At 44.2% G+C, this 13,496-nt stretch overlaps 1 protein-coding gene across 3 annotated transcripts in view; it reads right to left on the bottom strand.

Annotated features, from left to right (window-relative positions):
- TMEM9 (transmembrane protein 9) overlaps positions 1 to 9,489 on the bottom strand; it is a 36,696-nt gene extending 27,207 nt beyond the window's left edge. The window contains exons 1-2 of one of the 3 annotated variants that reach the window (XM_058430770.1): positions 9,362 to 9,489; positions 8,839 to 8,952 (exon numbers count right to left, since the gene is read on the bottom strand). The gene's annotated coding sequence lies outside the window, so the exon portion shown is untranslated. The remainder of the gene's footprint in view (positions 1 to 8,838; positions 8,953 to 9,361) is intronic. The other 2 variants (XM_058430771.1, XM_058430772.1) reach the window with 2 other exon arrangements.
- Positions 9,490 to 13,496: the final 4,007 nt, after the last annotated feature.

Here is a 13,496-nt window from a genome sequence, read left to right as displayed (position 1 = left end):
TATTGTATATAGTGTTTCCCCACAGTTTTGACCACAAACTCTTTTTCGAAGAGTAGCCTTCAAGACTAGTGTACCAAGAAACACACTTTGGGAAGTGCTGCTCCAGTGACTTCTAGATCCTTTCCCTGAGTATTAACAGATCAGGTTCTGTCATCTGGAACCAATTTTCCTCTAAATAAAATTCTACTTATGCACTTTTTGGTTCTCTTAATGCAGAGATTTTATGATAGCCATTTCTAAGGCTAAGAGAACTTCAAGTTGCTAAAATAGATAAGGGGCATTTTTGCTGAAAATTAAAGAATATTGGTAACTGTGTGAATAGTAGTATAGATTAATTGGGTGATTGAATAATAATTCCATGTATTGAGCATCTACTACATGCCAGGAACCTTTTAATACATATGAGTGATCAAGAGTGTGTGGTATTAGTGGAGGTATAGACATATAGAACAGGGAACCCAGGGATAGATCTAAACAAATATGCCCAATTGATTTTTTTTTTTTTTTCCTGAGACAGAGTCTCTGTGACCCAGGCACAATCATGGCTCACTGCAGCCTTGACCTCCAGGCTCTTGAGTAGCTGGGACTACAGGCATGTGCTACCATGCCAGGCTAATTTTTTTATTTTTATTTTTTGTGGAGACAGAGTCTTGCTATATTGCCCAGGTTGATCTTGAACTCCTGGGTTCAAGCAATCCTCCCACCTCGGCCTCCCAAAGTGCTGTTATTCCAGGCGTGAGCCACCATGCCAGGCCTTATGCCCCATTGATTTTTGACAAAAGTGTATAAGCAATGAAGCGGGGGAAAGATAGCCTTCCAATGAATGGTGCCGGAACAACTGGACATACATAGGGAAAAAAAAAGAACCCTGATTGAAGTCTCATACCTTATAAAAAAATATAACTCAAAATAATCATAGACTTAAATATAAAACCGAAAACTTTAAAAATACTTAGAAAAAATCATAAGAGAAAATTATTGGAATCTAGGGCTAGGCAAAGAGTTCTTAACACCAAAAGCACAATCCACAAAGAAAAAAATGGTTAATTGGACTTCATCAAAATTAAAAACTTTTGCTCTGTGAAAGACCCTGTTAAGAGATGAAAAAGAAAATATTTGCACATGACATATCTAATGAAGGACTGGTATGTAATAGATATGAAGAACTTTTACAACAGTAAAAAAATACAATTAGAAAGTAGGCAAAAGACACAGACATTTCACTAAAGAGGATATACATATGGCAAATAAGTACATGAAAAGATATCCAACATCACAGCCATTAGAGAAATGCAAATTAAAATAATGAAGGCAGAGTGTGGTGGCTCATGCCTATAATCTTAGCACTTTGGGAGGCTGAGGCAGGCAGACTGCTTGAGCCCAGGAGTTTGAGACCAGCCTGGCCAACAGGGCGAAACCCTCTCTACCAAAAATACAAAAAATTAGCTGGGTGTAGTGGTGCACACCTGTAGTACCAGCTACTCAGGAGGCTGAGATGGGACGATCACCTGAGCCTGGGAAGTTGAAGCTGCAGTGAACCATGGTCGTGCCACTGTACTCCAGCTTGGGCGACACAGTGAGACCCTGTCTCAAATAAAAAAATAAAAATCAAGGCCGGGCATGGTGTCTCACACTCATAATCCCAATACTTTGGGAGGCTGAGGCGGGCAGATCACCTGAGGTCAGGAGTTTGAAACCAGCCTGGTCAACATGGCGAAACCCCGTCTCTACTAAAGATACAAAAATTAGCTGGGCGTGGTGGCATGCACCTGTAGTCCCAGCTACTTGAAAGGCTGAGGCATGAGAATTGCTTGAACCCGGGAGGCAGAGGGTGCAGTGAGCCAAGATCACGCCACTGCACTCCAACCTGGGTGACAGAGTGAGATTACATCTCAAAAAATAAAAGTAAATAAATAATAAATGAAAAATATTTTAGAAATAAAAACAATGAGCTATCACTACATATCTATCAGAATGGCTAACTATGTATCTGTCGGAATGGCTAAAATAAAAAAAAATAGTGACAATTCCAAATGCTGGTGAAGATGTGAAGGGACTGGCTCATTCATACGTTGCTGGTGGGGATAGAAAATGGCACAGCCTCTTTGGAAAACAGTTTGGCAGTTTCTTTAAAACTAAACCTGGAACTACCACATGACTCTAGGCAATTGCACTCCTGGGCATTTAGCCTAGAAAAAAGAAGACTTATGTTCACATAAAAATCTGTGCATGAATGCTTGTAGCAACTTTATTTAAAATAGCCCTAAACTGGAAACAACTCAGATGTCCAATTATGGGTGAACAGTTAAACAAACTTCAATATGTCTGTACCATGAAATAGAACCCAGCCAAAAACAAACAAAAAAGGAATCAACTATTGATATATGCAACAACTTTGATGAATCTCCGGAGAATTATGTTGAGTAAAAATACCAATCCCAAAAGTTTGCATACTGTATGATTCTATTTTTATAAATTCTTGAAATGGTAAAACTGTAGAAATGGAAAACACATTAGCAGGTGTTAAGGAGGGGGTGGAGGTGGATATGACTATAAAAGGCAAAGTAAGGGATCCTTGTAGTGATGGAAATGTTTTGTATCTTGTTTATGGAAATGTTAATAACTTGGTTTTAATACTGTACCATCATTTAATAAGACGTTATAAGTGATCTTTGTGTATTATTTCTTATAACTACATGCAAATCTACAACTGTCTCAAAAGTTAATTTTTTAAGTCTACCTGAATTAGTCAAGATGCTAACTTGCAATCTAACTCAAATTTGCTTTGATCATTAAGCTGAGCCATATAAAATTGCCAGTATTTGACTGCTTTTGACTTACAAAAATGGTGGTTTCATATGGTTCAACCTAATAAAAATAATAAATAGTAATGCATTAGCACACATAACTAGGAAATTAATGTGTAGAACCAGCTTCAGGCACAGTGGGATCCAATAGAGGAATGGTATCCTGAGGGCTCTATCACTGCCTCTATTTCTTGGCTCTGCTTTCCTCTGTGAACTTGCTTTATCCTCAGACAGGACCATTTCACATCGTTGGAAAGATGCTGCCAATGACCTCAGCCCCGCATTGTTGTGGATTATGAACATCAAAGAAAAAGTGACCCTCTTTATCATAGCATCCATGTGGCCAGTCTCAGGGAAGACTCTAATTGGCTTTGCTTGCGTCACAAGCTGATCCATCAACCAATTATTGTGGCCAGGTTGATGAATAACTCCGATTGGCAGTCTCCCTAGGGAGGGTGAAACACCATAATTAACTCCTGTCAGGCCCAATTGGATGCTAAGCAGGGACAAAACAGATTGTTTGCTTGTTTTTCACAGGAATGGATAAGGAAAGGACAGTGGGTAACTTGTTTTTTTATTTTACTTTTCCTGTAAAATTTTTCTTTCATGAGGATGCATCACATTTTATCAATTTTTAAGAGAAAATTTTATATACATATATATATATATTACACACACTCATTATCATGAGGGTAATATTTAGGAGAGATAAAACCAGGATGAGCTGTGAGCTAAGTCTGCCAAAAATTCTAAGAATATTCAGCAACGGCTCTTTTATAAAGTTATATTAGTAACTTAGACAGAAGAAGGTATAGGTTTGCTACCTGGAGCCAAGGGTGTAATGCTCATGGTGAATACAGAAAAAAGAGAACAGAAATGCAGATGATGTTTTATGTCTATGGTTTCTGCTAAAGAGAATTGTCTTTTAATTTTCTTTTTCTTTCTTTCTTTCTTTTTTTTTTTTGAGACAGAGTCTTGCTCTGTTGCCAGGCTGGAGTGCAATGGCACGATCTTGACTCACTACAACCTCTGACTCCCTGGTTCAAGGGATCCTCCTGCCTCAGCCTCCTGAGTAGCTAGGATTACAGGCGTGTGCCACCACACCCAGCTAATTTTTGTATTTTTAGTAGAGACTGGGTTTCACCATGTTGGCCAGGCTGGTCTTGAACTCCTGACCTCATAATCCTCCCACCTCAGCCTCCCAAAGTGCTGGGATTATAGGTGTGAGCCACCGCGCCTGGCCAATTTTCTTTTAATTTTAAAGGGTGGGACCTTGCTTAGCCAGAATGGCAGACTGAAACGGAGGCCTTGATTGTAAGCAATTGCTCTCCACTCACGTCCCCTGATCACTTATGCGTGGAGTCCTAATTAGGGAAAAGGAGTTAGACTGTCAGGAGCAGGGGAAAGCAAAAAGGAAAAGCAGATAAGCTATAAGTCTGCCTTTCTTCGTGGTCCAGGACGTATAGCCCTCCCGTTCAAATATCTCAGTCTTTCTGTGACCGACTTATCACCAGACCCTCAGCTGATAGAAAAATGCAAGTTAGTTCACTGCAACCTTGGCATTATCAGTATTGCATGTAGCCCCCTCCAGCACACAGCACAGGCACCATCCTATAAAATCCCCAGCAAACCTTTGTCTCCTTGCAGTCAGCTCCTCTCTTGCTAATTTGTCCGTTGCTTTTTTGCAAACGGAAAAGTTTTTCTACTTTCTCTAATCTGCCTTTCTTTCCTATGACTGTCTTGGTATATTCCTTTTACCACCCACACCACTGGCCCCAGTTAGTTAGTCACTACCTACCTATGATACTATGTATGAGCTTCACAATTTTTTTCCAAGTCCATCTAGTATTGGACTTGGAAAAAAAAGACTATGATTCTTTTATTTTTTTTTTTTTGAGACAGAGTCTCACTCTGTCACCCAGGCTAGAAATGCAGTGGCATGATCTCAGCTCACTGCACCTTCTGCCTCCTGGGTTCAAGCAATTCTTGTGCCTCAGCCTCCCAAGTACCTGAGACTGCAGGCACCTGACACCATGCCCGGCTACTTTTTGTGTTTTTAGTAGAGACGGGGTTTGTCATGTTGCCCAGGCTGGTCTTGAACTCCTGGGCTCAAGTGACCCGCCTGCGTTAGCCTCCCAAAGTGCTGGGATTATAGGTGTGAGCCACCATGCCCAGCCTGACTTTTTATAGTTTTATTAGACTCCTCTACCAGTGGTCAAAAGGGAGAAAATAAACCCTAGTCCTGTCATATATTTTGTTTTTTTTTTTTTTAAATGGAGGTATAACAGATCTACCATAAAGTATATAATCCCCAGTGTACAGCTGCATGAATTTTTACATTGGAAAACTCAGGTCTAGGAGCCAGGATCCCTGGTTCTGCCACAGCTCTGCTGTTAAATCTCTGCGTGATTCTGAGCAGGGCGGCTCTTTCCTCCTGAATTTCAGTTTCCCTAACTGTAAAGTGAGAGCCCTAAACAAGATCATTATTTTACAAAGTGTGCTATGTGTATGCAAGTCGATTCTAAGTGTATTTGGGAGAGATTTTTGATAGAGATGTATTTTTTATTTTTTAAACCTTCATATTGAGTTACAATTTGTATAGGATAAAGTATACAAATCTTAATTGAAGGGTTCAATGAATTGTTACTATAATCGCCCTATGGGTTTTTCCTTCCACCTGCACAAACAAAATCAATTCCTGAAGACCGTGGCACTGCAGTACACAAAGAGTTTAATTGATGCGGGGCCAGCCATGCCACGAGGGAGACAGAGTTATTACTCAAATCAATCTCTCTGAAGGCTCAGAGGTTAGGGGTTTTTCAAAGGTAGTTTGGTGGGCAGGGGGCTAGGGCATGGGGAATGCTGATTGGTTGGGTCGGAGATAAAATTATAGGGAGTCAAAGCTGTCCTCTTGAGCTGATTTGCTTCTGCATGGGGCCATAGGAGTGGTTAGCGAGTCCAGGTGGAGCATGGTGTTAGACATGGAAAAAACCTGAAAAAGCTGTTCTGGGGTTCTACAACAGTGACGTTATCTGCAGGAGTCACTGGGGAAGTTGCATATCTTGTGACTTCCAGAATAATGACTGGCGATCATTTATGTCTACACCTTAGCTGAATTCAGGCTTCTCTATCCTCCTGGCCTTGTGGTCTCTCATTAGCTTTGCAAAGGTGGTTGAGTTTGAGGGATGGGCAATTATCCTTTAAACTATAAACTAAATGTCTCCCAAAGTTAGTTTTGCCTAAGCCTAGGAGTAATTAAGGGCAGCTTGAAGGCCAAAGGCAAGATGAAGTTTAGCTAGATCAGATCTCCCCTACTGCCATAAGTTTCTTACTGATATAATTTTTGCAAGGATGGCTTCATTACCTATGCATAAACTTGTGTAACTATAGATATAAATCATTCCCAGTTTCCCCAGAAAGCTCTTTGTGCCCTAGTTACCTTCACTGTGAAGGTAACTCGTATTCTGAGTTTTTTCAACATAGATTGGTTTTTGCCTGTTTTGAACTTCCTGTAATTAAATCATACAGTAACTACTCTTCATCTGTGCCTTGCTTTTCTGGGTCATCATTATGTTTGTGAAAATTATCCATATTGTTCTATGTAGCAGTTCATTCATTTGCATTGCTAAATAGCATTCCATTGTATGAATATACCACACTTTACTTATCCATTCTATTGCAGCTGGACATTTGCATTGTTTTCTTTGGCTATTGTGAACAAAGCTACTACTATTGTAAATGTCTTTTGGTGGCCATGTGCACTCATCTCTCTGGGGTATATGCCTAGGAGTAGACTTGCTGAGAAATAGGGTACTCAGTGTTATCACCATACACAATCTTGTATGAATCTTGTATGAATATACACAGGTGTATTTTAGGGGAGGGAAATAAAGATGATCTTAAACTTTTTCAGATTCTCACAGGGATTTTCTAATTTAAAAAGGTTTTTAGGCCAGGCATGGTGGCTCACGCCTGTAATCTCAGCACTTTGGGAGGCTGAGACAGGTGGATCACTTGAGGTCAGGAGTTCAAGATTAGCCTGGCCAACATGGTGAAACCCCATTTCTACTAAAAATACAAAAATTAGCTGGGTGTGGTGGCGCATGCCTGTAATCCCAGCTACTTGGGAGGCTGAGGCAGGATACTCGCTTGAACCTAGGAGGCAGAGTTTGCAGTCAGTTGATATTGCACCACTGCATTTTAGCCTGGGCAGCAAAGTAAGATTCTGTCTCAAAAAATAAATAAAATAAAATAAAATAAAATAAAATAAAATAAAAATAAAATACAAAATAAAATAAAATATAAAATAAAATAAAATAAAATAAAATGGGTTTTAGTGTCCTGGTAAACAATCCTGGGGCAGGGGGCATTATTTTTATTTTTATTTACTTATTTATTTTCTAGACAAGGTTTCACTGTGTCACCCAGGCTGGAGTACAGAGGTGCTATCATGGCTCACTGCAGCCTTGACCTCTTGGGCTCAAGTGATCCTCCCACCTTAGTCTCCCAAGTAGCTGGGACTTCAAGCTTGTGCCATCATGCCCAGCTAATTATATTACATTTTTTTTTTTTTTTTAGAGATGGGGTCTCACTACATTGCCCGGACTGGTCTGAACTCCTGAGCTAAAACGATTAGAGGGAGGGTTTTGGAATGCACACATCTGTGTAAAGAACTTAGATGAGGAGAGAGCACATGCTTAGAAAATTGCAGAAACTGCAAAACTGTGTGTAGGTATAGAGGTGGGTTGGGGAGGAGGGTACAGGAGCAGGGAACATCAGGATCCAAAAAGATACTGTAAGGTTGAAATGAAGGCTGAATCTAAGTTTCCCACTTACACAAATATGAGAGGGACAGGTGAAAGTAACTGAGGATAGCTTGGTGAATAGTACGAGTGTAAAGTGACTGACAAGAACAAACAAGCTAATTTGACCTCAGGCTGAATTAGAGGAACTTAGGATCTAAGAACTCATTTTCTTTAGAATAAGGATAGTGGTGATCCACCCACTCTGCACCAGTAGCGTACAGCTGGGTGCTCTGTTCCATGTTAGGGACACATGCTCCAAGGAACACAGACCAGAATGCATTTAGAGGACAGTGGCCAGTATGGTGAAGGCCTCAAACCCTGCCACATGAGGAACAGCTGTAGGAAATGGAACATTGTCCTGGAAAAGAAAAATCTTGGTGGTGATAGCAGTCTTTGGCTCTCTGAGGGGATGTCATGTGGAAGAGAAATGAGTTGCCCAGAGAAATTTCTTGCTATCACTGAGGGTGTTCACACATTTTTTTTGGATGGGCACTTGCTGAAGCTATTTCAGAGGGAGATTAAATATCAGATGAAAAGTTTGATGCATGACTCTGAGTTCCCTTTTAACTCTGAGATCCTGTGAATCTGGCTATGTGACCTTTACTTGGTCACTGAACTTCTTGGAACCTTAGTTCTTCATCTGTAAAATAATAGGTAGACCAAGGATTCTTTAGTGCTGAACACAATCTACTGAGTTGCTTCCCAGAGAAGCTAGGTGGTGTTACATATTCCCAATCTTCAGCTGTGACTCCTGCAGTTAAGGTGCTTTGGTCGTAAGCAACAGAAACTGACCGTTTAAGGAAAAAAAGAGTTTGTTGGAAAGAAGCGGGAAATTCATATAATCTATGAAATAACTGAAGAACAAGACTTGAAGAAGAGAGAAATTAGAGCGTCCTTCCCTGGCATGCCATGGGGGTACATTGGCTGTGATGGATTTTTCCCTTATTCTTAGGTCACTATTCAGCATTCAAAGTCCAGTTGACAGAGTCAGTCCCTTGGACCTAACTTGGCCTCAAGCCTGCTCCTTGGCAGGAAGGTCAGGACACCTTGATTATCAGCCCAATGTCATCCCCCGAGATGAAATCAAAAGCTATTACTAGAACAAGAGCCAAATAACATGTCCCCTACAACCTCCACCCTTTTCTCTTCCATTTATGATAGCACATCAGACTCAAGAGAGTGAGCAGCATTATGATGGAAATAATCTTCAATCTATTTCAACTTACCTTTAAAAGTGAAAAATGCACTCATCTGGATGCTCACATTTTTACCAGTAGTAGCCCACGTGACATGTCATAACTGGGTGCTGAAATGCTGACAAGTCTGAGAACACGACTCCCCTAGGAGACAGACACGCTGATGGGCTTGAGCATTCACAAACAGATATCGGATGCCTACTATGTGTCAAGCCCTGTGGTAGACACCGAGACTCATTAAGTCAGTGCAAAAAATGGAAAGGTTAAATATAAACGCAAAGGGCAAGTGCATTGCATCAGGGTTAAACAGGGTGGCACCGACCAAGGAGGGATTCCTTTCAGGCCCGGGCCTCGCAGCCCAAGCGTGGCCCGCCCTAGCCCCACCCCCGAGTGACCGCACACTCCAGCCGTCCAATCCCGTCACCACCCCGTCCAGTCTCCACCCCGGGAGGCTCCACTCCGGGTCCAGGCCGCCTGGGGCGTTTGCAGTCCTCTGTGGGAGGTGGCGCCCCCCAGAATGAGAACATTTCTGTCCCGGGCCAGCAGGTGTTACCTGAGTAAGATTGAGATTCTCTCACCAGGCGACAAGGCTTGTTGTGCCCGAGACAGGCACAGCTCAGATTCCCTCCCTGTGGTAATTAACCTGGGGAAAAATGTAACCAATCCCCGAGACTCGGGCCTCCAGCCAGCCGCCCGCTCGCTCCGTCCTTCCCCACGCGGGAGCCGAGCCTGGAAGGATTGCGGGGGGCGGAGGGGTGCGGTGCGGCGGGTGGAGGTGGGAGGGTTTGAAATGGATCCTGGCTGGGAGGACTTCTCAGGCCCCCTGCCGGACGGCGAGCTAAAAGCGTGAGGCGAAGGTCGTGGAAAGCCCGCGGGGACCCACCGCGGGGGTGCACTGGCCGCTGGGTCCCAGGCGCCGCGGGGATTTACCGCGCCTGGAGGTCACCGCTCCGCGTCCCAGGGCGGGGCAGGAGGCTGGGTCCTGCTGATCCCAGAAGACATAGCAGCACGGAGACACTAATCCGCTGTTTTTACACATCAACACTTCACACGAGAGAGATTACGTACCTCACATTGCAGTCATAGAGGGATCTGTGGGTGTTAGAGGCTTTCAGCTCCTGCTCTCGGGTGCATTGTGGGACAGAGCCTAGCGGGGAGGGAGCAGAGGCCGCGGCAGCCTCTCGGGTTCTAATCTCCCACCTGCCGCTTGCCCTAAATCATGGCGGCTCCCTGGACCTCAGTTTTCTCACCTGCGCAGTGGTTAAGCTAAAACCTGTGCATCTCTCTGCCTTTTAAGGATAAAACTGAGACTCCGAAGAGTGTTTGGAAAGAACACGTCAGGAGTGTGCAAGGGTTTCTTTGAACTGTGGATCTCACATCCCTGTCTGGCCTGCACCTTTGCTCACCAAGGAATGCCAATTTCATTGTTTTTTGTTTGTTTGTTTGTTTGTTTTTTTAATGGTGATAATTGACTTGAAGGAAACCAACCTAATTACTTGGCTGGATGAGTGTAGAGAGGCAGGGGATGACCAGGTGGAAGAGGGCTGCTGCTTTGCAGAGATTCTCTCTCTCTCAGGGAAAGAAGGAATGGGACTAAGGCCTGAAGTGTGATTTTTTTTTTTTTTTTTTTTTTTTTTGTAGAGATTCCTGTATTCAGAACCACTCTTAAGTCTGCTGAGTACAGTAGGAGACTGGGAATCATTTTGAATCAAACCTCTCATTTAACAAATAATGAAACCGAGGCCCAGATAGGAGAAAGTGACTTACCCAAGGGCACGAAGCTGTTGGCTAGTTGGCTCTGGGATTTCTCTGAGGCTGATTGAAACTACCTTCCCTGACCTGGACTTTAATTTCATCTCGCCTAGGCTCCACTCCATGTGAAGCCAGGTTTTAGGATTTGGGCCTTTCCCCCAAAGAATTCATGGAGTTGTTTCCTGCTTCCAAGGCACTTTGAATTCCTCTGGTTAAAGGTACTCTCTGTCACTATGTCTGTCAAACGAGGCAAGGCAGGAGGTTTCGGGGGTTAAGGAGTGAGTACTCACTGGTGTGGAATTTAGCAGAGGTGAGATTTTCATGGGCACTGTGTACTTTATCAGTTTACAACTTGCTGTTAATAGAGGCCATTAATCATAGCCAACTGCAGCTGGCTTAGCCTGGGACAGGGACGGTCCAGCCATGGTTAGGAGGGGCAGGCACAGGCAGGAGTAACCAGGGAAGGACCTCCTACAGTTACCCTTGAGGCCCGAAAATCAGTGCTAGGAAGAAGACAGTGGAATAAGTGCTCCCAAAATGAAGACACTGGCACATATAAATGGTCTCACTGTCTCCGGCTGAGTCCTTCCAAATGACCCAGCCTGCGTTAAATGCCTAACACAGTGTCTGGCACACATTAGGTGCTTAATGAATACTCTGGAATTTGAAAGTCCTTGCCCCAAACATCAAGACATCATTTTATTCCCACTTTACAAGCATGGAAACGGAGGAATAGAAAGGTTAAATTATTTCACCCAAGTTATAGAGCAAGGAAGTGGCAGAGCTGGGATTCAAACCCACACCCTCTGGCTCCAGAGTCCATCCTCTGAGCCACCCAGCAGGGATGGGCCTGGGAAGAACTTACTAACAGTCTAGTTGTCAGCCTCAGACTCCATCCATCCAAAATATCCTCCCTCCCTCCAGCTGGGTGTGTGCAGCTCTTGCTGGAGAAGGGATGATCAAGATGACCTCTGGAGGCCCTTGCAGATTTACAATCCTCCAATCCGCCCCTGGAGAATTCCCCCCTCTCAGACTTCACTTGCTTCTCTTTCTGTACTGTCCAACAGGCCAGCCTGGGCCTCCTGACTGAGTTCAGCTGTCATTGTGGGACAGAAGAGGAGTGTGCAAACCCTGCAGGATTAGGGGTGCTGATGAGGCAGCCATCAGAAGACATCACTTGACAGGGTCTCTCTATTTCATGAGTCACGAGGGCTGAGCATGGAGCCCTCTTCCTGCTCCTCCAGAAGCCCTGGCCTCCCCATGACCCAGCCCTTCTTGTTTCCACCTGATGCTTCTCTCACAGCTGCCATGATTTCATAATCTTTTGTCATAACCTTCCACGTCATCCCTCCATCATCTGGTCTCAGCTCACACAGAGGGCTAGGAGGTAAAAAAAGTCCACTTCCTGCTTCTCTGCTGGATGACCCCTCCTCCATGCCCAACTGAGAGCTCTTCTTACAAATCTCCATAGAAGGGGGTTCTTCATGTTTCTTGTCAATGTTTCTCAGTGTTGACAACTTATAAGGCCGGGGTATTTGGTGAAATGGAATTTCTGGGGGCCGGCTTTCAGGGATTTGTTGGGGCATATATAAGGATTTAAAGTATTCAGATAATCTAGCTCAGGGGCCTGCAAACTTTTCCTGTAAAGGCCTAGACAGTGAATATTTTAGGCAGGTTATACAAGTTCTGTGGCAACAACTCAGTTCTGCTGTTGGAACACAAAAGCAGCCACAGGTGATATGTAAATAAATGAGTGTGGCTTTTTCCAATAAATTGTTATTTATAAAACTAGGCTGTAGACCAGGTTAGGCTTGTGGGCCATAGTTTTGCTGGCCTCTGATAGAAGTGGTTTAAGGTTGGGGCCTGGGTGGTCACCCCAGGGGAGAGCAGTGGGTAATTTCTGTGTAATGCCTTTGGCTGGCCAAGGTGCACCCTGGACCTGCACAAGCATGGGGCACCTCCCTCACCCATCCTACCAGAGGTCATCAGTGGACAGAGGGCGTTGGGGAGCACTAACCAAGGGTCAAGATTGCTCTTCTATAATGGAGCTGTGGAATGCTGTGTCAAGAGGGAGAAGACCCATAGGTCTTTTTTTTTTTTTTTTTGAGACAGACTCTCACTCTGCTACCCAGGGTGGAGTGCAGTGGTGTGATCTTGGCTCACTGCAACCTCCACCTCCTGTGTTCAAGTGACTCTCCTGCCTCAGCCTTCCAAGCAGCCGGATAACGGGCATGTGCCACCACGCCTGGCTAATTTTTGTATTTTTAGTAGAAATGGGGTTTTGCCATGTTGGCCAGGCTGGTCTCAAACCTGTGACTTCAGGTGATCTGCCTGCCTCGGCCTCCCAAAATGCTGGGATTACAGGTGTGAGCCACTGCGCCTGGCCCCCACAGGTCTTCTGACCACTGTATTCAGTCCTGACCTGCCCAGACAGCCTTCTCCCTAAGGAAGGAGTCCCACACAAATCTCACTGGCGAATGCCCTTATCTTCTGCAGCTAGAGCAGCAGCTTACTAGGCTTTCAGATACACTTAGGAAGAAATCCTGAAGCAGAACCTCATTAGCTTGTGTGTGGCTGGTGAGGTGGTTTTTGCTCAGAACAGGGCGCCCAACAGCTCTGGGAGGTCTTTGGTGAGGAGGGGCCTCGAGGAATTATCTCAGATGTGATGGACTTATATATTTCCTCTGGGGCAACCCCTCTTTCTTCCACCTCTAAGCCTCTGCATATGCTGCATTCTCTGCTGTTTCTTCCATCTTCTCCACATAGCTAAGTCCTTCTCATCCTGTCAGCTCCTCCAGGAAGCCTCCTCAGATTGCTCTCCTCTCCCAGTTTTTGGTTGGTGTTCCTGTATGTGCTCCCACTGAGCTCTGATTGATAGTCACCCACTAAAGCCTTTGTTATGCTTCTCTGTGATCACTTGTTTCACCTGTATCTTC

Source organism: Hylobates moloch, unplaced genomic scaffold (assembly GCF_009828535.3).
Source record: "Hylobates moloch isolate HMO894 unplaced genomic scaffold, HMol_V3 SCAFFOLD_18, whole genome shotgun sequence".
NCBI lineage: Eukaryota > Metazoa > Chordata > Mammalia > Primates > Hylobatidae > Hylobates > Hylobates moloch.
The sequence above is the reverse complement of the archived record's forward strand: the minus strand, read 5'-3'. Positions and strand labels throughout refer to the sequence as shown.